At 36.1% G+C, this 27,478-nt stretch overlaps 1 protein-coding gene across 1 annotated transcript in view; it reads right to left on the reverse strand.

Moving 5' to 3' along the window:
* Positions 1-27,478, reverse strand: part of LOC145984124 (uncharacterized) — a 928,179-nt gene that overhangs the window by 169,716 nt on the left and 730,985 nt on the right. The gene's annotated exons all lie outside the window — the stretch shown is intronic.

A 27,478-nucleotide genomic window follows, 5' to 3' on the forward strand; every position in this document is an offset into this window, starting at 1 on the left:
ATGGATTCCATTTGCAACACAGCCTGAATGTTAGACAACCCGAGAAACATTATCGTTGTGCAGGATTGCATAGAGTCATGGACCCCTTTGTTTGTGCAGAATTTAATATAGGTCGATCTCGATTATTTTTACATGTCACCCCTTCCCACCACAGTCCTGAGGGTGCCAGGGGTGTCTTACCCCAAAAATATTATTTCCAGATTGCAAGTGATACGTGTACCAAGTTTGGTTGACATTGCTCCAGGTGTTCGAGACTTATGCCGGAATGAACATATATACAAACCCACACACACACACACACATACATACATCCATTTATATATATATATATTCCCCACACACTTCAGAATAAGTTCCGACGTCCCTGAATGTTCATCTGACAAAATGTACCATGAAAAATATTCAGATTGCATAAAAGTTCTCATTTGGTTCCATGTTCTTTCAGAAATCCAACAAAATGCTGTACTACAATGTCCAACTGCTGTTGGGTGGCTCCCTATGGTTGACTGCTTCTTTCCCTTACTGTTCCCATACAGACAAGAAAAAATATTCAATATAATGCATTTTACATGTGATCTGCTCCTCTTTTTCTCTCTCCTTGCTTCTGGCAACATAGTTGTGTTGAATGCATTAAAGGAGTCTAGAATTTAATGCCGAGAATTCGCAACAATATTTCCCATTTCCATGCAGCATTTCATAATGACCTCTTTAAAAGAAAATGTTTGGCAGTTTCATTGCATCGCATCAATGTTCAACAAAGAAACATTTGTCAATCAAGACAAAATTCCCTGACTTTTTTTTTACCTCTGAAATCCCTTGAATTTTCCCAGTTTTGTCAAATCCCTGGAAACTTATTTGAGAAACTAAAAAACAGAAGAGAAATAAATAACTATGCAACAGGGAAGTACAGCAAAATTGAGCATTTCAAACACTCGCTGGCACTTTTCACATCATCTATTACATTTTCAGTGGCAAGACCATGGAATGAACTTCTGTCCACTCTAAACTGCATATCAGCTCAGATAGGACTGAGGTGATACTGGTTTTGATGTATTAGTATTAGCTGGATTTTATTTACTGATACTGGGCAATACTTTTCCAGTCTGTTGATTGTTTGTGGTATATGCAAAAATGCCATGCAACACTTTTGTGGAATCTAATTATCCTAGAAGTTATGAAAAATTTGATGTTCCATTGATTTGGTACAAATATAAAAAATGTAAACATGTAAAAAAATGTAAATTCCAAGGAGAAGATATTCTTTAAACATCTCTCACACACAAATACACAGAAGAATTTTGAAAAATCATAGGTGTTCCTTGTGAGTGTCCATTTATTAATTTTCTCTCATTCTTATCTTCATGATAAGCCAAGAGTGGAAGAAAAATTATGTAAAATAAGGACAATACAAGTAAAAAATATAAGCAAATACAAATTAAATTGCCAATTATTTTACCAACCCAATATTTCTATAAATAGCATCTAACTTCATGTAATTCTTATTATCTTTACAAGTATGAAGGTAAACTCACATACTCTTGTTTTGTACAGTAAATACCTAAATATGAAGTTTCTTTTTCTAGGTAAAACTCATTGCAGTCACCTGGTGGTGATGAACCATTCTGATTTTTTCATGGGGTATTTTAAACTTTATACTAGATCTGTAGACCATCATATCAGGATCAATAAAATCTAAAAAATCGCCTTGGTGGCCAAGCAGGTCTCATGGTCTTGCCAATGACAAAATACAAGCAATGTACATGGGTAATGTGGAGGTAGGGCAAATGAAATCTTAAAAGGAAAATCCTCACCTTTAATACTCAACCCCAGAAATCAATATCAGGGTATAATACCATGTATAATATGAATATTAGAGACCATTGGTAGAGTTATCAACATAAATGTATGCTCAGAGGAAGCAGGGAATTTCGTAATTGGTCTTTGGTGAATAAAATTATAATACTGAGACAAATAGCAGGAATTTCACATACTCCTACTCAATGAAAGTGCAACTTGCCAGATGGCTAAAAACACATACAGTAGAACCTTGATTTTACACTTTCCAGAGGTAAAAGATGGAATACTTAAAATTAGGAGAAAATGTAAAATCGGGGAGAATTTTGTTATGTTTTGCAATGTGTAGTTATTAAATATTGAATGTATAATAGGGGTAAATGTAAAATGAAGACACACAAAATGAGAGTTATACCGTATTACAATTCTTACATAGTAAGCTTTATAATAAGATGTCGAACCACAGGTTATGAACCACTGCTCTAAAATATTACTTAGAAGTAATTATATCACTTGTCATTCTTTTTTACTATCTGCTGTAATAACGAAGTTGGTCTATAATGACAGACTTTTGAATCACCCTGTATATTTAGAGATTGTTAAAAGACAACTAGTATTATTTCATAGACTCAGTCTGGCACTAATTTTTGTTCCACTGCTGAATTCTGGAACCTCCAAGACACAGGTAATGATTCCAAGCCTGATCATATAGGTGAAACGTTTATTTCTAGATTTCACCTGCCATATTGACCACCATATTTAACGTTATGTAATAAAGTGGGTCTTCTGAATTTATTATTTTCATAATAGAGTTATAAACTGCAACTTTCATGAAAATAAGGTGGCATGAATACTGATAAATAACTGTATTGAAGCAACAGGGTCCAGGAATGGAAATATTCATCATGGGCACCATTTTGATCAAATACCTCCCTTATCATTAATGGTAGAGAAAAGAACCAGGTACTGTTGTATAAGTCCTCAAAACGCTCTACAATTATAATGTCAAAATGTTTCAATAGTACTTTATAATTACTAAGTAATATATGAAAAATCGTTAAAACAGGTAATGAAAAATCTAATTTTCTCCATTTTTGTTAATATACTTCAGACAATGTGTTCAGAACACACAATATACTTTATTTAATAATTTTTCCAATTGATTTTCTTTCATTTGGTGCAACAACAAAGGTCCTGTCACTATCCTGTGATGAGTTATATGCATTTAAAGATTGCACTACAATTCTGATGATGGCCATATTCATGACGTCATATCTCTGAAACCCGCAACGGGATTCTTTGGGACTTTTGTGAGAAATACACCTCAAGCAGTACTACATACTCCAGCAAGTTTCATTTCATTTTTTTGAATGTCCAGGTTTGCCTCCAGAAAGGCCTAATTTGACTGTACTATAATGTTGAGAAGATATGTGCAGCTGTATATTTAACACTGATTTCAAATCAATGTCTTGCATGGTGAGAAATAATTCCACTCATCCCATTAATTAGGGATGGTCACAAAATTATGATAACAGATAGCTGGATTTCAAATTATCCAATATACATTTTGGATGCGATGGATAATCTAGATATCTGAATATCCGGATAATTTGATTGTTTGATTGAGATGGTGCTTTAAGTCCACTTTATGCACAATAAGGTTAATTGGGGCTGGACCTACAGTTTAAAGTGGGATCCAAACACCAATATGTGCCTGCACCAGGTATTGAACCTGGGACCTCTTGATTACAAGGTGACAATGCCATCGGGGAGGCCCTCCAGATAATTTGGATATCCAGATAATCTGTACAATTCAGATATCTGGTTAATCTGGAGAATTCAGATATCTGAATAATCCAGATAGAACATATTTAATGAAGGATTTGTTGGAAATACATACAGTGAAAATCGAAAAGAATTAATAAAAGAATATGTGGATAGCCCATAAAATGGATAAATGATAAAACTGTCTTGATAATGCACACATTTGGATATCCGGACATTTCCGATAATCTGAATATCTGGATAATCAGAATATCCAGATAATTGGGATAATACGGACAATTTGGATATCTGGAGAATTTGGATATCTGAATAATCAAAATATCAGAATATCAAATATTTTAATATCTAGATAGAAAATTATCTGATATCCAGATAAAGTTTTATCTGGATTTGGCCATCCCTAATAGAAATGTGAAATCAACGTGAAAACTGTTGCTGTTGCTCACAGCCATGAAAATTTGAATTTTTCCAGTGCCCGGTGCCTGGCGAGTGTTTCCTTCTCCTTCTTTACTTGTTATTTAGCCCTTGTGGCCCTCCTTCCTTTTAATCACTATATAGTATCTGATTAATAATATTCGGACACTTATGTGTAACTCTTAAACTGATGTCTAGAGGTTGTTATGAACTGACCAACAGATATAAAAGGAGCACGGGGCTATGTGTGTTTAGTGAGAAGAAGTATGACCAGAATAGGTAAATCAAAGGAGCTAAGTGACTCTGAAAATGGTATAGTTTTTGGTTGCCACACGAGCAGGAAATTGATCACAGACATTCTCAATTTTCCCGTCAACAGACAGTGATGTGATTGTGAAATGAAAACATGAAAACACAACAAAACCATGGTCGGGTAAGCCACGTGTAATGACAGAAAGGTACCGCTGGGTGTTGAAGAAATTGGTTTCTGAAAATCGCCACTCATTGTGAGAAGTTCCGCAGTGCTACTGACCGCCCAGCGAGCACTATGACTGCATGTCAAGAATTGAAACAAATGGGGTTCCATGGTCAAGCAGCCATGTGCTTTGGAATGAAGAATCACGCTTTAACATGTGGTAGTGTGATAGGAGGGTTTGTGTGTGGTGAAAGCCTGGAGAGCGATACCTGCCAGAATGTGTAGTGCCAACAGTGAAATTTGGAGGAGGTACTGTTGCAGTGTAGAGGCGGTTTTCATGGAATAGAATGGGTCCTCTCATAAAGCTGAATAGAAATTTAAATGTGGAAGGTAACAAAGACATTTTCACCAGTTTTGTACTGTAGAAGAAGATTTCAGTGGTGATGATTGCCTGCATAAGCATGACAATGTCCCCTGTCATAAAGCAGGGCCTTTGAGGAAATAGTTTGCAGACAATAACGGTACAGAACTGAATTTGGCTGGCCCAGAGCCCTGATGTGAATCCCTTTGAACACCTTTGGGATGAATTAGAATGCCAGCTTCAATCCAGACCCCAGGACCCACATCACAACCTTCTCCAGCTGCCGTTTTTCTGGATATGTTCCAACACCTGATAAGTCTCCCCTGCAGAGTTAGGGCTGCCATTGCAGCAAAGGGTGGACCTATTCTCTATTAATGTCAATTACTGGAACTTGTGGCACAAGTTATGTCTGATGACAGTTTTGAGTAGGTGTCCAGATACTTTTGATCAGATAGTGTGTGTATGTATGTGTGTGTGTGTGTGCCCATGCACGCAGACGCAGACGCACACGCACACACACACACACATATATATATAAAACTAAGTAAACTCTCCAGAAAGTGTTTTGTGCTACCACTTGAAGGCATCTTGAGAACAGTGATACCATTTGAACAAGTAAGTGTTGTGTAAATTTTTATTTTGCATAATTAATTTGCACTAAAGTTCATATTTAGATTCACAATAAATTATATATATCACAACACAAACATATCTCTACTTTAGTTTTCAGTACCACTGACAAAAAAAAATCACCTATTGGCCCTACGCTATCACTGTGGTCAAAATCACCCTTGTCTCATGGTGTGTTCATACCACTTTTACTTCAGTTGGAATAACATTCAACCAACCACTTTTGGTAACTTGGGTCATGCCTTCATATGTATACAAATGATAAATGAAAAGAGAAATGAAATATAAAATAGGTGTTTTGGAGAAATTATTAGAATCTCCACACACTGCTCATTAAGCTGGCCATCAAATTTCCCCAACACGGTGCACCACTGTTTGCTCTGTTTGCATACCTCAATCATGTATGCATTTAAAATTTGAATATAATCTTATCTACTATGCACAGAAAGTTGTATAATGACTAACATTCACGAAGGACACCTCATACTACGTAGCTGATCATGAACAGAACAGAGAAGAATGGAAACAGTGGGTCAAGACATCCCTGATGCTGTAATGGAATAAGGGGTAGAGAAAGAATAATAATAATATGATTTTTTTTTTCTCTTATGCAACTTTTTAAACCTATCTGTATTTGAAATTTGAAAAAAAAATCGAGTCACCATACTGTAATATTTCCATACTTTGAATACAGCACAAAAGGAGTCAAGCTCAGTTTATGGATTAAATTTTTACTCTAAATTTCTTTCTGTTCTTTGAACAATGGTAAGGAGGCATATCATCAGATGCACTTTCTACAGCCATTCAATTTTCAATTGCATATTTCAGTATTATACACTTGCATATATGTTAGGGATGGACTGAAATGAAATTTTGGCCAATATCAATTAAGTACAGATACAGAATTTACCAATACCAATAACAGATATTCTACTGACCCGGTGTAAATTTCCCAAATGGACCCTGAGAAAATTGAATGGTTCATTGACATTCTCAAAAAATGTATGTTACCAGGTGACTGCAATGCAAAAGAAGTGTCAAGGTAGACATTTTCTTTAAAAAAAGCGGTGAATGGAGATAATATGTTTATATCCATAAAAATTATAACAAAAATGGAAGAATATTTCACTAAATTATAAGATATCTATAGATTTATTGGATTGATAATTAGTAATTTTACCGATAAAACGATATTCCTATATCAGCTCTGATACTGATAAAGCACCGATTAATATGACCCATCCCTAATATGTATGTATGTATATGTATGTGTGTGTGTATGTATGTATCGTATCAATACATATACAATAGATATGTCAAAGAGAGGTACACAGGGTGTACAAAAACCACTTCCATAATGATGTATGCAACCCAACACAGCAAATGATCACTCTGACGTAACTTTCAGAGATGTGTGACAGAGTTGCCACCAGAGGCCTGCACAAGACCTGGAGCAGACCCGTTCGCGAGACATTGCTCCTGAAATGTCATGCAACCTGCACAACACCCTCACTTGAGTACCTTCCCTGATCATCTGCCCACATCGTTCTTCGCAGGTATTGAAAACCTGCTCTGTACCCGTAATCGTAAGATACCTAGTAGGTCTCAGTGCGTTCATTCAATCAACTGCACGCCCCTCCCTCTGCATGACATAGTTGCTTCGAGTAGAAATTGCACCGGGTGCACACCTGTCAGCAGTGTTGCCAACTGCAATAGATTTTCACTACTTAAAAAAGGGAACTCAAAGCTCCGTAAGCCACATCGCCAATGAAATGAGATTTACGAATGTTGCTACTCCCCCCCCCCACCACACACACACAAACACACACACACACACACACACACACACACACACACGTTGAAATAGGTTTTCCGTGGCACAGGATCCATAAGTACCAGGTATCCAAAAAAGTTCATGCCGTATTTTGCAGTGAGAAATAAAGACACTGTAATTTCTGGCAAATGTATTTTATTCAGAAAAATAAGCTCCTTCAGCTTCAATTACATTATCCCAACGAGATACAAGCTTATAAATCCCGCATTTGTAAAAGTTCTGGTCCCTAGGAGCAAAACAATTGTCCTATGACCTGCGTGACATCATCTCGGTTTAGGAACTGTTGCTCACGCAAATGGTTATCCATGGCCAAAAACAAGTGAAAGTCTGATGGGGCAATGTCCGGGGAATAAGGAGGAAGAGGTAAAATTTCCCAACCAAGTGTGTTGATTACCTCCTTGGTCACTTTCTGCGTATGAGGTCTAGCGTTGTCTTGAAGAAGGATTACTCCTTTCCTGTTGACTAGTGCTGGCTGCTTCGGACGCAGTGCAGCTGCAACCCTTTGCAACTGGGACGAGTACACCTCGTATGTGATGGTTTTGCCATGCTCTAGCAATTCAAAGTGCACAACACCAGCGCTGGTCCACCAAACACAGAGCAGTACCTTCTGTTCATGAATGTTTTCTTTGGGGGTCAATGCAACACAACCAGGGGACGACCAATGATGTTTTCTTTTGCGGTTACTGTATAACACCCATTTCTCGTCACATGTCAATATCTGGTCCAGGAATGGGGCTTTCTTGTGGCGTGACAGCAATGATGCGCAAATGGTGAGCCTCTGCCGTTTGTTGTCCTCGGACAAACCGTGAGGAACCCACTTACTGAGCTTCCAAGTCTTCCCGAGGTTGTGCAGATGCAATCGAATGGTTTCCTCCGACACTCCAAACCCTCGTGCATGTTCTTTGCACGTTTGCTGTGGATCACGCTCGATGGGCTCCTTCAGCAGGGCTTCGTCGATAGTGGCGGGGCGTCCAGCTCGAGGCTTGTCCTGGAGGCTCTCATCGCCCGATGCAAATCGACTGAACCACTTTCGCGCTGTGCACTCACTCACTGATGCCTCCCCAAACGCGGAGCATATCTTTCGAGCAGCGGCTGCAGCATTGCTGCCAAATTTGAACTCATACAGTAAACACGGCCGTAAAACGTCCTTTGACACTAACATGTTCCCTTCAGGATTGTAGTTTCTACAGACCTGCTGTCTATGCGACCGACACGCCTCCCAACTCTGCACTGACTGACGGTTACCGGGAATGTAAACTTCTGATGTCATCAAGACAGGATTGCCGACACATGCCGTTTGACTTTCACTTTTCGTTCCAGCGGCACGAACTTTTTTGGATACCTGGTATATGTCGTAAACAACCAATATATATATATATATATATATATATATAGGGCAGGACTGAAACATGTCACGTTCGACGCTGAGGTTGTGAGTCGAACAACACACTGTTCTACTGCAAACATCAGGGCCGTAGCCAGCCAGGAACATTGCAGTTACCCTCGTTTGGGGGGGGGGGGGCAAGTACCTGGATAAACGTGCCAACAATAACAATAATAGTAATAAAGTAGCATGAAAGGCATTATTATCCTCATAAATCATGCAAAAAGGGGGTTGAAGTCGGTTCTCATGCATTTGTGTTGAAACAGAGAATTAGAAATATTTTTTCAACACGTCAATTTCACATTAGTTAATAATGGAAAACAAGCACAGAAACTGTTTTTGGAAGACAGAAAGTGGATGATAAATGCATTCCGAATGTACATACATATGGCATGTAAAATTTCCATTTACAATATTTTCTCTTCACATGGAGCGTCGTAAAATAAGAAATACATATGCTAACACTAACTTGTGTACATATTCAAAGTTTCATTAAAGCATATATATTATTTAAATACATTACAAAATCAATTCATCCAACTCATAACAAACCAACATTAATAGCAAATAATATCTCGGGCCGCCATGGCATTCTCTGTTTTTAAACTTTTCTCACTTAGATCGTTCGGTGCTCAGGACCGACTCCGGCTACCCCCTAGCTACGGCATTGAACTTGATGAGACTATATAATATATTATAATATATTTCTACTTTCATAAAATTTGAAATCAAGGGGTTGCAATTACTCCTCCATTCCCCCTCTGCAGGTGACCTTGGCCGTCTGGAAGGAAAATGCAAGAAAAATATGAAAACTAATTCCATCTTGAGAATCCTTTAGCCCTGCTACTCTTAAATTCTGCTAGCCTGTTTTTTCTTGTACTTTAATGTTTGACCCCCACCCTTGCCCCTCTGCTAGACTTAATTTCCGTCCAAAGTTTGTGAGCAATGACTACTGCCTCCATTTGGTTGCGCCACTGCGTACCTGGTTAAGGCACCATGCAATGAAAAACAATTAGTTTTCAGTGAGGAGATTTTTGTTTGCTCGATCATTCATTTAGATAAATGAAGTTGTAATATTGCATGCATTTCCTGGCAATAAGATAAAAACTGCTTACGCTGAACTGAAATCGCTAAGTATATAAATTCTCCTTGGAGCAGAAAGCTCCTCCTAGGACTTCGTAGGATTTAGGAGCTACGTAAGTAGGAAACACTGGCTGCAGCTGTCCACGTGGTGAAGAAACGCCTGGAGCGACACATTGTCGGAGGGCTGTTTCCTTCCAGCAGGTTTTGCAGGTGCCCGGGGTCTTGTTGAATGCCCAGTTACCTTGTAAGCGCAGAGCACCTTGAAGATGAGGAACCCGGGTAAAGATGCAAGTTGACTCGTTGCCGTGGGCCGGAGAGCAGGTATACCTATTCTCACGGCCAAGCGGGCAGTGGGTAGGCAAAAGCCAGACTATGCAGGCCTCTGGTTGCCACTTGTGTTACTTGAATACAAATTGGCAGTCTTACCTGGGCAAAATCGAAAAGAATAATGATAATTGTGAATTTGTACGAAGACAGCATATTTACAAACTGACAATGACAAGTATTTCCAATAAATGTGGACTGAAATTCAAGACTGTTAATTCTAAAATGTCTCCATCGTGTTTTGAGTGTCATGCAATATCAATCATCAAAAGAGACAAAGATATTGATTGATATTCATAAAGAGAGATTCTCATAAATCATAATTTATTGACACGTGGGAATCAGTTTCCTTATTTTGTATTTTTGTTGCTCATTGCTGTCATCGAATGAGAAATGATTGTTAAGCAGGAAACAATTGAATAAATGTCATAAATTATCCATTCTTTTCATTCATTATACCAACTTGATATCAACATTGGACTGCAAGAATGACATTTTCGGAAGGCAGCAAAAAGTCAAACTTTAGTACACCAGGGAGAAACTATATTGTTGCAGAGTGAGCTTCCGACCCATGGATCACTTTTCCAGAATAAATCTTGTTAATTTCTATTGTTCTCATTTTACATCACTGTTTATGTCTATTTTCTCATTTTATGTCACATTTCTGCCATTTCGAGCAGATTACAGCCACGAGGATGAATGATGCAGTCATACCTTTGCCCTGGCTGGAACTCATATCCAGAACCTTCAGTAGCGAGATTGTGTGTCAATCACTAAATGCACTTGGTCCTCGAGGTGGTTGAAGAATATTGCTCTGCAGTGTTTTGTGTTGTCCTGTCTTTTACATTATGCGTTCTGAGAATCATATGTATCTCAGTGTTTTACATAAGTATGGATCATTTGGCTAAACTTCTTAATAAGGAATTGATCATGTATTAATTTTAATGTGTGAATTAATTAGTGCTTAAACGATGTTTTTAATATTATTATAAGAGCCTTTACCATGACTTTCTTCCATTCAGTCTGGCTGTAGCCTTTGTTAGAAGTAGACCGTATGTCTGAGGTCCATCGGAATCATGCTAATTTTGAAAATGGAACATGTTAATATGAAATTTCTCACAAAACTTTGAAAATCTGCCACAGAAACATACAAATTGTTGACAGAAGTTTATGGAAATCAGTGTTTATCTCTCACACAAGTTTTCGAGTTGTTTAAGAAGTTTAAGGAGGGTAGGGAAGATGTCAGGCTGGCCTTGTACTTTGAAAACTCAAGACAATGTCGAGAAAGTTGCTAAAATTGTTCAAGGAGACAGTCGCCTGAGCATTCAAGCAATTTCTGAACTGTTTAACATTAATAAGGAAACTGCTACACAGATTTCACACATCGATCTTGACATAAAAAAAGTGTATGCAAAGTGGTACGAAAAATCTTCACATGTGAGCAAAAGGAACATCGAGAGAATTGTTGTGCTAACACTCTTGAAAACATTCAAAATGATCCTAATTTCCTCTAAAACGTAATTACTTGTAATGAATCTTGGAGTTTTCAATACGACCCTGAGACTAAGCGACATCCATACACTGGAAGAGCAATCCCCAAGGAAAAAGAAAACGTGAATGAGCAAGTCCAAATTCAAAGCAATGATCATCACTTTTTTCGATATCCGAGAGATTATTTATGTTGATTGGGTGCCTGAAGGACAGACTGTCAATCACTTGTATTATAAGGTTATGGAGACCTTCCGTGAATGGGTGAGAAGAAGGAGACTAGACATGCGTAATAATGACTCACGGATTCTTCATCAGGACAACGTGCTAGCACATAATCCACTATCTGTGAAGAAGTTTTTGGCGAAACACAACATTCCAGTGTTGGAACATTGACCGTACTTGCAGGATTTAGCAGTGTACAACATTTTTCTCTTCCCAAAAGTGAAGTCTGCACTAATAGAAACCCGGCTAGAGTCTGGATGCAGTGAAAGCTAGGGCGATGCAACTCCTGGAAAGTGTAGCAGAAGATTACCTGTAACACTGCTTCCAAAAGTGGAATATCTGCATGGAGTGGTGTAGGGATCAGAGAGGTGACTACATTGAAGGGGATAACATTTCAATTGTCTAATTTTTATCAGTAAAGAATTATAGCATCAGTCTGCTTTCTTTATTGACACACCTCATAAATAAATTATTCTAACATTATAGTCTATGCTTTTGAAATGAGTTGGCAGACACATTATGTTTGCAGTTGCTCATTCGTCAATTTTATCAAAATCTGTCACATGTGCCACTTGTGACTGATATTGCATGACATGCAAAACATTTATAGGAAATATTTGTCTTTGTCAGTTTGTAAATATGCTGTCTTCTTACAAAATCGCAAGAATTGTTATCCTTTTGGATTTTGCTCAGGTAAGACTCCCAAATTGTTCTCTCTTATTAAGGGATGCTAGTGGCAACCTTGTAACATATCCCTGGAAGTTACTACAGGGGTTGAATACATACAGGTTAGATTTTCAGCAATTGAAGTGCAGAAAATAAGCGCTTTCAAGGTAATGTTTATAAGCAAAAGTTACTTGTGTTTATGATATCTACCAGCACCCAACTATTGTTGAAGTTGATTTTGGATACACTGTCTGTGAATATGTGTGTGTGTGTGTGTGTGTGTGTGTATTTGTGGTGTATACGTATATATACATACATACACACACACACACATACACACACACAGATATACCGGGTGGTCCAAAAGTCCCAGAACGGTCACATATGAGAAATACACATCGAATTAGAAAACAAAAAAAATATGTGTTTAATAAGTAAAAGAATGCTATTCAATGATATCACACTTGATTTCCCACCACCACCCCCTGTGATTTTTAAATTTAAAAAACACGTGAAAATTTCATAAAACCCCAAAAAATTTCAAAGGGACGCTCTGCCCCTAATTGAGCTAGGAGGATGGTTGATAGCTCGTTGGACTCGGAATGAAGTCCTCTTTGCGATTCTACAATACAAAATAGGGGTTTCCATTTAAAATTTCACAGCTCTAAAACATTCTGGTACACCATACCTCCCAAACCCACAACCAACTCCGCCCACTCACAAATGCAACTGCCCAAGGTGCAAAACCTGCCCCATCCTCCTTACTTCTCTCACCCACCAGATTCACTCTGCCACTGGCAAATTCATCCTCTACCCTAAAGGAACCTGCCACACCTCTAACCTCATTTATATCCTCACCTGCAAATCTGTGGTAGCTTCTACCTGGGGTACACATCTACAGCCCTCAACCTCCGAATCAAACCACTGCTCCTCCACCCAAACCCTGGACTTCACTGTTGCCATGCATACCAACCACCATAATATCCACTTCAATGAATGCTTCCAGGTAGCGATCATCCACCCCTAGCTGCAATCAATCCACCAACACCTCAGTATGTAAAACATGGGAGAGGGCCTATATATCAGCCATGAGTGCAACCACAATCCCTGGTCTGAACAAGGCCACCCAGTAATGTCCCCCATTCTCACCTCTCACCTCCCCCCCCCCCACATTGCACATCTCCACACACCCGCCACAACTCACAGTTTTCAACAAGCCTGGTGAAAGAACCACATTTTTTCGGCACTGTCTAGAACTTCTTTCTGGATCTGGGAACACTGCAGGTCGCACTATCATCTTCATCAAGTCTCTTATTTCACTTGTACACCTGAAGATGCGGCTAGCGAAAATGAAAATTTGAATTGTTTCTGTGTCTGATCTTTCATCTTTACTTGTTAATTAGCCCTTGTTGCCCTCCTTCCTTTTATCCACTTTTTCCCCCGCTACACACACACACACACATACACACACGCACGCACACACACACACACACACTGATGGATGGCTATTAAGACAATAATAAAGTAAGTTGGTTCTGCAATCTACATATCTTCACATGTAACAGGTCAACAATATACACTGCCAAATTGCATGCCAATTTTTCTGCTAATTGCAAAGTAAAAGTATATGTACTGAAAGACAGCCTTCCCAAAACACTTATTGCTACTGATTCAGTGTTCATTTTGCATTTGTTATCTTGAACAGATGTCATTCTGTTTACCGATATTCAAAGCTGTTTCTCAGTTTTGCCTTTGTACTCTTAAAATAATTCAATATTTTGCAAACAACAACCTCCTTTATTCTACTTCACATGATGAAGAAAGGGGATGTGCCAAGTGCTGTTATATAATAGGTGTCTACACCTTGAAAACATTTTACAGTCTCAAATAAAGTAAACGTTAAATGCATGAGAAGGTTAGAAATTCCAGGAAAACAGAACTTCAAATAAGATTTTCGTTTTGTTAAATAAGATATGTTAAGACAAAAAGAAGAAATTAGATTAGGTAAAAGGTCATCTTTAGCAAAATGTTGTTATGTCGATACTAAAAGATACATAATATACCATTAACTATGGTTGAAATTAGAGTAGGACTAAAGATTTCAAATAGCACATGAAAGCAAAGGATAGTAAGCAGAACATTAGTTTTAGCCTGTTGAATCCACCACAGCACACACAAATATGTAGTAAAGCATGTTATCTTATTGAAGGAAAAAAAAACAAGTAAATGAGATTTGTTAGAATATTACAGACAATCATGTCACTTCCTTTTAAAAATGTATATTTAAAAACTCTAGTTTATAATATTTTAATGTTAAAAGAAAGTTCAAATAATTACAATAATGAAACTATTAATTTCAAATAACTTTGTTTTGTTATCCACTTAATGTTGTGTAGAATGTCAAATGCAAACATCTTGTTGTGTTAAATTAAATTATGTCAGCAAAATACTTTTGCCCAAATGTCATCAAACATCTAATTTTTGTGTAAAATCTTCTTTCTGATATAGTATAAAAATGGATGTATGTGTGTATATGTGTGTGTGTTTGTTTGTTCCAGCATAACTCTTGGACGCCTGGAACGAATTCAACCAAACTTGGTACACATATCACTTGCAATCTTGAAAGAAATACTGTGGGGGTATGACACCCCTGGCAACCCTAGGGGTGGGGGTGGGGGTAACATGTAAAAATAATAAAAAAACAATCAATATTAGTGTGGAATCCATAGTTTTCGGGGTCGCTAAGATGAATAGTGACACTCCCAATGCCATTCTACTTCAAGACAACCCTGGCATCCCTAGAGCATTGGGGTGGGAAGGGGGTGACATGTAAAAATAATCAAAAACGACTGATATTAGTGTGGAATCCATAGTTTTCGGGGTTGCTAAGATGAATACTGACACTCCCAATGCCATTCAACTTTAAGACACCCTTGGCACCCCCTAGAGGGTTGGGGTGGTAAGGGGGTGACACGTAAAAATAATCGAAAATGATCGATATTAGTGTGGAATCCATAGTTTTCGGGGTCTCTAAGATGAATAATGACACTCCCAATGCCATTCAACTCCAAGACAACCCTGGCACCCCTAGGGGTGGGGGTGGGAAGGGGGTGACATGTAAAAATAATCGAAAACGACTGATATTAGAGTAGAATCCATAGTTTTTGGGGTCGCTAAGATGAATAGTGACACTCCCAATACTGTTCAACTCCAAGACACCTCTGGCACCCCTAGGGGTGGGGGTGGAAAGCGACCGATATTAGTGTGGAATACATAGTTTACGGGGTCGCTAAGATGAATAGTAACACTCCAAATGCCGTTCAACTCCAAGACACCCCTGGCACCCCTAGGGGTGGAGTGGGAAGGTGTAACATGTTAAAATAATCGAAAACGACCGATATTAGTGTGGAATCCATAGTTTTCGGGTACGCTAAGATGAATAGTGACACTACCAATTCCGTTCAACTCCAAGTTCATTTTACACTATAGTTAGAATTAATTATTTTCCTGTCTAATAGAAGATTGGGATAAATAAATGCCCGGGCAACACTGGGCAATCAGCTAGTATATAATAAAGAAGCAGTTGTTAAATATGAGATATAAGAATTGTATGTATTGTTTTCTACCACTGTACAGGGGTGTCCACAGGGGGGATTATGGGGTTGCGCCATCGAGATTTTTGAGGGGAGATTTTTCCCTTTAAACTATATAAAATTCAACATTTATATATTTTTCCAAATTATATGTAAAGATTTTACACCTTAAATGCACCATATTTAATCCATTAGATGAAGAAAAGAAAGTGTTTAAGGGTATTATCAAAGTTGGTGGTGCGGGAGAGATATCCAACTTTTACATATTAGGCCTTAATTGACATGTGGGTTCTGAATTAAATTCTTTTGGGGGGGACAGTATCCACCTCTAGGTCTTAGATTATGGTGGTTACTTTAGTTAGAGGGGGATTGAGCATTAAATTGAGGGGATATCCAATTCTTGTGATTGCTATTGTCTTAGACTGTTGCGGAAATTCTGGTGTGGAGACTGAGAATTAATTTTTTGGAGGAGGCAAATCCACTCTTCAATATCAATAGTAAATCTAAAATTGATTGAGTATTAAATTTAAAGGGGGAGATAGAAATCTCTTGATAAAGTGTTAAATATTAGATAGTCAAGGGATTTCTGTAGTGGAGAGAGAGTTCGAACATTAAATTTTGGAGACTGTATTTAGCTATATAGTACCCACACGTTTTTGACCCCAAACATGGCAAAGGAGAAACTGGAAAAGACTAAGAAAGTATTGACATCCTATTAAATTAATATTATTTAAAGCCTGCAAGAAATGGATGTAAAAATTTTCTTACTTGCTTCGATCGCAATGATGTGTTGCAAGGATGCATGTTTGGTGCTTTAATGAGGTGAATGTGAAGTTTTTATACTATAGCTGTATTACAAGACAAGCAATATTCTCGATTATGACGAACGGTTTTTGGGGGTGGTCTTGAGTGATGGGCCCACTGTTTAGGGAGGAGGGGCAGATCAAGTATAGTGTTCAGTAAAGCTAAGAAAAAAGTTACTTTCAGTAGACATGCTGTTGTAATTAAATACTTTGTGTGGATTACGATATGGTTTGAGGGCACGAATGATATGATTTGGGGGGAGGGGGTGCATGACATGATTTTGATGGGGATGTGCCATTGGCTTTGGGGGGATGGGCACCCCTCCCATTTTAGTTAGATTGTGACAATAGGGATTATTGATGAATTAATGAAATGGATGAAAGAATTATTGCAACATACATGTATGAATTAAGGGTACCATAGTGCATTGTGCTAATCACTACAGCATGGAGATACATAAGATTTTTAAAATGTGCCTGTGTATGTGTAACAAAAAGATGAGATCTGGAGTAATGCTTTTCTCTTTCTTACATTAAGGAGGGAAGTTCAAGTCTATGTTATGCTGAAGTACCATTACTTTCCTGAACAAGTTTCTACATAGCATTTCATTAATATATTATCCTTGAATATAGGTGACTCTTTCAATATATTTACCAATAGTTGAGTGTTATGAAAAACTGAATATTTTCATATGTACATAACCAATTTTCATTCATGGAAGTGTAGAAGTGTAGCATGAAATGAAATATTATCAGAAAGGGAGTTCCCTAATTTTGCTAGTGAATAATTAAATAATCACTATCATATTCACTTTAATGTTTTGAAATTGATGTTATGCATGGGCATATTTGTTGTTTCGATTTAGCAAAATTAGAAAAAAATGTAGTTTTGATATCAGTTAAGAACACATAACATTTCATAAGTTATCCACAAGATTAAAAAGGAATTTATGTTAAGCTTGCATGAGATAATCAGGTTCATGAAGTGTGCAAACAGAATATTTTAATATGATATTATAAACTTTTCTTAACATTTTGCTCCAAACTAATGACACTAAAGAATAATCTTGCAACTGGTTTGAAATACAAATTTAAGAAAGATAATTTTAAAGATTAATGTATAAGAAACCCTTACATTAAATACACTTGAACCCTCTAATATTTATGTACTTGTTACTCCAGTAAAAGTAAATACAAATAACCTTGATTATTGAAAACATATCTTCAAAAATGTAATGTCCAAAATGAAATGAAACTTTTTGTGATGAAAAAAATATCAAGTATAAAATTTGAATTTTAAAGTTTATACATATTTTATGTCTATCTGCATTTTATATGAACACATGTGATTGCTCAATTTATAGTTTAACATATTTCAAATATTAACTCTGTGTTCAAATGTTAAACACTAGATATAAACTGAAAAAAAGAGGTCATGAATTGGCCATAAGAAGTTTGAAAACTGCATGCTCTAAAATATTACTAAATTATACATGATGCAATATATATAAATATAAAACAGCAGATATACATGCACATGCACTCACATGCACATGTAAAGAAACAGGGTATAATAAAAATCATAACATTACACTAAACAACTATGAAAGTTATCTGCCATCATATGAACAGCAGTTATTATGTTATGTCAATTCATAATCTCATCTGATAATGAAGGACAATTCTGTTGGCCATTGCTTACAAAAATTCTTCAGTGGTATTGAAAATAACATGACATGCCTAATAATATTAAGCAAGAAAAGGTACTGTGTATCAGGGTAAGGGGAACTAAATTCATAATTACAAAATCATTGCAAGCAGAAATTAAATTTCTACATTTCCTTGTTATCACCAAAGCCTATTCTTACACAATTCTTTCAAAATTCCACTCTTAGTGAAACCTAAATATGATGGAAAATAACCATAAGTAATTAATTTAAAAACAGCATTTAACTTTGAACACAAATGCTCATATTTTAAGTATATTTTAAAAATTTACATTAACTTTTTTTTAAATGCATAATTCTCTTATAGAGTACCTCATTGATTGTGCTTGATATTGATGAAATGACAACTTCATAGTGTTTTGTTAGAACACAGTATTCATGAATTTATTCCTAATATGCTATGGGAGGATAGGTTTCCAGTTAAGAAAGAAAAATTGTAAATCTTTACTTTGTCTAAAAAAAACTCATCAGTTGATGGACAGTTTAGTAGGTCTCAGAACAATTTCTCACGCACAAAATCATTATTATTATTATTAAGTGCTCTCAATAAAAATTAAAATAGCTTAAATTAGAGATAGGAGCAATTTGACTGTACTATATCGGTTTTGGCTAATAAAGTCATTTTGGGGCATCAGTTTGGCAGAAAATTTGCTCATATTTTACTGATCTGATACTCATATGCATAACCTGTAACTTACTTCCATAATTCTACAGTTTCAATATCGTCATGCTTAGATTTATTTTAAATATATTTCCATAGTAAAAACTATGATAGGAATTTGATTACATAGATATAGAATATTAATAATGTGAATGTAACATTCAGGTTTTTTTTATATCAGACCAGTACAACATTGGTTATTGGTGCCAGTAAATTTTATACAAGTACAAAAGGTGAATCATTTATTACAATGAAATGCATATTTGTGTACATATACATTCATTTTTCATTCTGTAAAGAACAAATATATATGTGGAGTGTATATGGAAATGATAATAGCTGTTTTCATTCAATGGTAGCACATTTAACAGTGGTTCGAATCCCACATCAAACTGTAGGTTCAGCCCTGATTAGTCTACTGCCCATAAAGTGAAGTGGACTTAAACACAAACTTGTCTTTCAACTATCTCCTTTTCTTGTAGGAGTGAGGTTTTTTGGAATATTTTACACAAAGCATTTCAAATAATCATATCCACAAGAAAAGAAGTAACTCTCCATACACACATTCTGAAACTTGACTTAAATGAAGATGGTGTCATTAATATGCTACTTTGCAACTTGGATTTCACTTAGGCAATTACCTGCAACATGATTGAGTCAGTGTGAGAACTGATTGCATAAAATATCTGCAACATCAACAAGCATTCAATATGTTGATGATAGATTTGGCATCTCTTGAGAAACTGAGTAGAAAGAGATGGCAGATGAAAGGACTCACACACATATATACATAACAAGCAATGCAATTATACTAATCCTGTCTATAATAATGTCATTCTAGTGGATGGTGTGGTGTGCTGCAAACCATAAATACTGGATTTGAAACATAGGTAACATGTATTTGAATTCATCTGGATTAATTGGAATGATCCATTTAGTTATAAATAGAAATGTTTAGCATTATATTTTCTTCTTTCTTGTGCAATATTGATATTTCCATCAATTAAATACTGAACAGAATGTAATGATATTTCCACCAGAATAAACAACCTGTGGCAATAAATATGATGTTCAAAAAAAGTATTTAACTAGATGCATTCAAAGAAATAATATGCAAATATATATATACACGAGGAATATTTTTAAAATAAGTTCCGTTTTGCAATTAGGCCGCTGTAGTGCTGCACTCGCCATTTCGCACATGCACACTGAGGACCTGCATCTATGGGCTTGCCACAGATGGCAGTATGCAACCGTTTGCCCGAGTAGACAGTTGTTCAGGTGTGGTTACAATGCCTCGGACGATTGAAAATCCCGCTGAGTGTGAACTACATGCTGTCATTCATTTTCTAAGTGCAAGAGACGTGAAATCCATTGGCAGATTGCAGAAGTGTATGGAGACAAAGCTATGAGCGATAGCATGGTAAGAAGATGGGTGAGGGCATTTAAAGATGGCCGTACAAATGTGCACGATGAGGGACGAAGTGGGCAACCGTCCGTCATTAACGATGACCTGGTGCAGCAAGTTGATGAAAAATGCATGAAAACAGACACTTTACGATTTCACCTTTATCTATGGAGTTTTCGGAAGTATCACACAGTGTTCTGTATGAAATTGTGACAGTACGCTTAAATTACCGGAAGTTGTGCTCATGGTGGGTACCAAAAATGCTGTCTGAGTTACACAAAACCAAACGGTTAGCCAGTGCTTTGACTTTCCTTGAGAGGTACAGTGCCAAAGGTGATCAGTTTTTCAGCCAAATTGTCACTGGGGACGAGACATGGGTGTCTCACATTACACCAGAATCAAAACAACAATCCATGGAATGGAAGCATTCAACATCACCCAAGAAAGTGAAGTTCAAGCAAACAATTTCAGCCCAAAAAATCATGTGCACAGTGTTTTGGAATAGGTGGGGGGTGTTGCTTGTGGATTTTTTGCCTCGGGGTGACACAGTAAATGCTGCGACATATTGTGAGACCTTGAACAAACTGCATCATGCAATCCAAAATAAAAGGCTCAGTAAAGGGATCGTATTGCTTCACGACAATGCTTGTCCACACGCAGCGCATCGAAAAAAATTGATCATCCTCCCTATAGCCCTGACCTAGTGCCAAGTGACTATCACTTGTTCCTGCACTTATAGAAGCACCTTGCCAGTCAGTGCTTTAACGCAGATTACAACGTGAAAACGGCAGTGGTTATCACATCAGGTGGCCGATTTCTATGAAGATGGCATTCAGAAGCTGGTTGTATGATACGATAAGTGCCTTAATGTAGGTGGCAATTATGTTGAAAAGTAGATGTAGGCCCAGGCTTTCATGTAAAAATAAAATTATTACAATATGTGTCCTTGTGTATATGTAATATCAAAATGGAACTTACTTTTAAAATATGCCTTGTATATATACACACACATATAAAATATATATTTCATTTTCAGTGGAATCATATCCCTCTTTTTAATCTTAAAACTTAGCTATTAACTTAAATGAGTCAAAGTTCATATCGCAGATCTTTATGCTTTTGATTACACTCTAAAAATAAAACTATATATAAATAAATAAATACATGGATTCCATTACTGGACAGATATCGATTTTTTGCTGATGCTGATAAAGTATGAATATACAATTTACCACAGCTAACAACCAATATTTAACTGCTCTGATAAATTGAAAATGGATGTAATCAAATGACTACAGTGGGTTTTGCCTCAAGAAAAGAAACTGCTTATAGACAATTTATAGAAAATATTGGATCAGTAATTTTAGCAACGATCAAACACATTGATGTATCTACATCAGCCAATACTGGTAAGGTACTGACTAATCTGCTCCATCCCTACTACCTACTGTTTGTCCCACTTAATGCACACATAGGCTAATCAGGACTGGACCTACAGTTTAAAGTGTGATGTGAATCACTATGTGCCTCAACTGCGAATTGAACCTTGGACCTCTTGATGCAAGTTGACAGCACTACCACTATGCTACCACTATACTACATACTAGAGTCACAATACATTATGCCAACCTCCATGGTTAGCATCATGTACTATGATGTCAAGAGATCCTGGTTTCAAATCCCGGCTTAGGCATGTGTGTTCTATGTCAGTGTTCCTTCATTAATTTCATCACATGGTCATTCATCCTCAACTTCACGATTAGCCTTAAGTGACAGAAAAGTTAAGCAAAATAAGCCAAATCAGTCAGTCAGTCAATATGGTTACATTATATTTCTTCAATACTGTATTATATCATATTATACATGAAATATTTTTGACTAGGGATAGATAAGGCATCTACCATGAAAATACAACAATTCCATAGCTTATTTCCTCCCCAGTGGTTGCATAGTTTTTTAGGTAATTAGTTATTTTTGTTATTTAATGTTGCTTTTCTGCCACTTTTGGCTAATCACCAAGTTATATAGGTTGTGACCTTATAATTGTGGAAATGAATAATTTTGAAAACATTGACCATTGATTATTATCTGGTTCAGACTGATTGATACATAATTCATGAAGAACAGTTTTACTTCTTGGTATGACTAAATCACTTAATTTGGGTATGGACCTGAATATGCTCCTAACAATTTTAAGTAGGCTGAGGGAGGAAAAAATATATTTCTTCATTTGGTTTTCTATATTTTTATGACTCTTATGCCAATTAGTTTAGCTAGTTTCTTTTATCCCCCATCAGCAATATTACTAATATCAATTTATTCATTTACATTAGAAACAATGAATAAAATATTTTCATATTTGTGAAGAATACATGTTTATGTTCTTTTGTAATTATTCCAAGAGCCAATTTATCAATTGTATATACACGTCATGAGCCACTTCGTGGAGATTATTTATTTCAATAATAATTCAAAACATAATTAGGTAATTTAAATTAAATTTGTAATCAGTTACTTCCCGTACAAAAATTTCCATCAGTTTAGTGGTAAATAATAAGTTTAAATCTTTCCACACAATGCCTACCATTTTATATTGAGTTGGTACACTCCGGGTCATAAGTTGCACATTAGTACCCTTTTTGTACATCCCTATTGATCGGTAACCAGAAACTTCATATAGTGTATGAAAGTGTTTGGAAAAGAAACAAGAAAATAATAAGTAGTTAATATTGCAAATATTGAGGACTACATGAAGCTACATTACCTTCCTCCAAGTATTGTAAGACTAATGGAAGGGAAAGGAAACAAATATCTTTCTGGTGAGACTATTAGTTTTAGTCCTGTTCAGATAAAGTAGAACACTCTTTACTCCAATTAAGCATGTCACTTTATTGAACAGAAGTGTGCATGGATGCATTTTATCTTCTAACAAGCATGATGAAAATTGTGCCAATATTTACATTCTGTGGAAACTTTGCAAAATCCACAGAAGCAATGACCTCTACATTGGATAAAAATTTGCTGCTGCTGCAACTATTGCTAAAGATATAGAAATGTACAATATTGTGATATTGTATGTAAGAAGAACATTTTACACAACAAATATTCATATCATTATAAAAAAGCCCGCAAATTGATAATTTTCATAATTGATACCTGCAAACTGTTATAAAATAGACAGGATAAAAGCTAGATCTGATAGTGAATGTGTAAAGTTACATGACCACAAATCTTCTGCATATATTTTTGTGGATATTTTTTTGATTTGCTAGAGTCAGAAAATTGAAAGAAAAGCAGATAAAGGTAGGAAATTCCTCATGTGGTTCAAATATTTAAACAAAAGTAAAGCCTTATTAATAAACTCTTCAAAATAGCACTCTAAACATTTTGATTTTTCCAATGAAACCCACAAAATTTTAAATTTCACAGGTTTTTATTTATAGTAATATAATTTCCACCAGACTAGATTGGCCAAAAATAAAGAGACTATATTAAATCCACTTTATGCTCACATAGGCTAATCAGGCTGGCCCTACAATTTAAAGTAGGATCCAAACCATCAATCCACTAGAGATTGAGCCTGGAACCCCCTTATAACAAGGCAAGAGTGATACGACTATGCCATTGGTGAGGTCTAAGAGTAGAGTGAGAGAGATATCAGCATAAATATGAATGGTATGCAAAATGTTAAATACTGAAATACTCACAATGACTACATTGCTTATTTTAGTTTTACATTAGCCCTTAATCAATGGGTATATAAGGGCAACCTTGCATGGTGCTGATCACAGCAACTCAACTATGGCCAAGATAGAGTATGTGTGTGAACCTGCCTCTACACCCCCTCCCCCTTTATGCAATGCAAAAAGAAGTCAAAATTTGTTTTCAGTCCACCATATGCATAGACTGGTTAATTGGGACTGTACCTACAGTTTAAAGTGGGATCTGAAACACTATTTGCCTTCACTGGGTATTCAACCTAGGACCCCTTCATTACAAGGCAATGATGTTACTTCTGTGACATTAGGGAGGTCCACCATACACAAGGGAGAGATTTAACTTTTTATTTATATTTAGAAATCATCTTATATCCATAATCTGAAATAGAATGTAATGTTCACAGCAAGTTTTAAATACAATAAGCAGAAAGTGGTCAAGACAATATCTTGCAAATGTTGAAGATAATTCAGCACCAGTATGCATTTCAGAGGACAATTACTTCTTTTAATGCAACTTTCATTTGAAAGGAAACCAATCTTAATCTTGAAAATTTAACAAACAAATGTTAGGAAAATAAACTGCTCAAATTTTATAGCAGACCAATATAATGCAAAACCAAAATTGTAAATATTATAATAATAATATTAATAATAATAATTTTGTAAGTCAGTCTCAAATATGTCTAATTAAAAATGGGGAAAATCACTTTGAAAACAGCTTCAAAGTTAATATTCAGTCTGAAAAACTTATATTTTCTTTATATTTTCTGCTAGATACACTCACTCATGTCCATAAATTAGGGATAATGGCACATCAGACACATACAATTATCTAATGTGCACCATTATCTTACATGTGTGAGATACAACTGGAAATAATAAGAAAACACAAGAAATCAACCATCGTGATGAAAAGTAATTGTAAAAATGGAAAGAAGAAAATGTACAGTCACCCGGTGACACTTGTTCACAAAAGCAAATTTGAATGCTCTACAGAAATGTACAAATTTGAATGCTCCACAGAAATGTAAATATTGAATATGATGTCCCCTGACAGCAAAGCATGTCACATAATGATGTGGCATACTGTGGGTAAGAGTATTGAGCTATTCTTGAGGAATAGAGTCCCACTCCTGCAATAATGCTGTATGCAGCTCCTGAGGGGGGGGGGGGGGCAAGAAGGGGGATTCCATCCTGCATTGCATCACGTGAACTCATCTCATGAATGTTCTATTTGGGTTCAGATCAGGGAACTTGCTGGCCAGTCTAAGCATCAGATATCTTCTGATTCCAAGAACTCATTGACAAGGTCTGCTCTATGGGTATGTGCATTATTGTCCATAAACAACAACACAAGTCCCATTGCATCCCTGAATAGACAGACATATTGTTGGATAATCACATCCTGGTATATATGGCCAGTGATGAACCCCTAGCAAAGATGTGGAGAGGTGTATGAGAGCCCATTGTAATGCTAGACCACACAAGGATCCTAGTGCCTCCGAAATGATCACATTCCATGATGTGCTCTTGGTTATATGAACTTCCATGTGTCCACCATATGTACACATGTCTCATAGTGTAACATAACTGTTTTATTACCTAAATTTGATGCATATGTTTGGAAAATCACCCACGTAATACAGGGTCTTTGAAACATGTAGCAGAACAATATTTGCTTTTGGAAACATAAATGCATTATGTGAAACTGAATAAATATTTTCTTTGGAATATGTATTTAAAGTGGTACAGTCCATCAGAAAAGACAATGAAGGTGAAGTTCCCCTTTGTGTGTAGTACCATAAAATAAGGATATTCAAGGACTGTTACATTCTTAAATCTTGACATGAAGGATTAACATCATCTACTAGCAGTGTTTACCAACTTCCAGATATTTATTTCATATGAGGCTGAACTGCTTTGAAAAATACATAATTAAAAAAAAGGTACTTTCTGTGAATAATCTATAGGTGACTGCATAGAAGTCAAATGCCAATTGATATAAGTAATAATTTGTATACTAATTGTAGATAATTGTAGTAATTGTAGAAAATTCAATATATTAAAGACAGTAGATGTATAATGTTGAAGTATATCTCAATATACATTATATAATCAAATTTGTAAAATATTATTGCTTGAGCTAAAAATAAAATGTTTATATGTTGAGGACCTGAAGATGAGTTGCATTAATGTACATGTATATTAACATGCAGTGCTGTAAAATACCAAGTGCACATATTTCTGTTTACGTTCTCTACATAGCATGCAGGATGAAAATTCACAATAAGTATGGGCATGTGTGTGCACTATTTCTCTATGTGAGTGTTTCCCAAACATTGTGCTGCAACACTGCAAGGTAGCTATAGTTCCATTATGAAAGAAAAATGAAGGAAAAATATTCCTAATGTTGCAGTCTAGTAGTCAATGTATATGTATGAGGCTTATGTCATGTATTTTTGTTGGCTACACAATTTTATAACTTTTAGACTTCTAAAACTATGACTAGTGCATACTACAAGTAATTAAAAACGTGTGTTGAGAAGAAATGTTTCTCTCTCTTTCCATAATTGGTTCCCAACATCTAATTTTAAAAGTTTTTGTTTCAAACTTTAATCAAACACCATCACTAAGTATGTCATGGTTGAATGGTTGTCTTGAAAACAAAGGCATGTACTCTTACTTACATGCATGGGCTTTAGTTTGTAACAACATATCTTGTAGAAATAGTGAAAAGTTTTGTTTGGAGATAGAACCCCCACACACCCTATACGCCTTCATGGCGTGGTGCTAAGCACAGGGGAGCACTTTACCTTTTTTTTTGATAGAACATTAAATATTGCATATTTTATAGGTTTAAATATTTAGTCACCACAACTGATTTATAAATTTTAAGTAAAAACTGAATTCACTGAACTTACATTGCTATGCAATTTATTTATTTTCTATTATTTTTCTACCTGGCTAAGTTATTTCTGAAGAATAAATAACTTGACATATTAACCAAACTGCAATCCAATATGCTTCCAAATTTTGGATCAGTAATGAATTATTTTGCAAGTACAGAAAGATTGGGAAACACTGCCTTGTACTATTCATAGTTTAGTACAACAACAGAAATGTCCACCACCAAATAACATGCAATCTGACAGTCATTGTGCAAT

Source organism: Lepisma saccharinum, chromosome 2 (genome assembly GCF_977018435.1).
Source record: "Lepisma saccharinum chromosome 2, izLepSacc3.1, whole genome shotgun sequence".
NCBI classification, from domain to species: Eukaryota; Metazoa; Arthropoda; class Insecta; order Zygentoma; family Lepismatidae; genus Lepisma; species Lepisma saccharinum.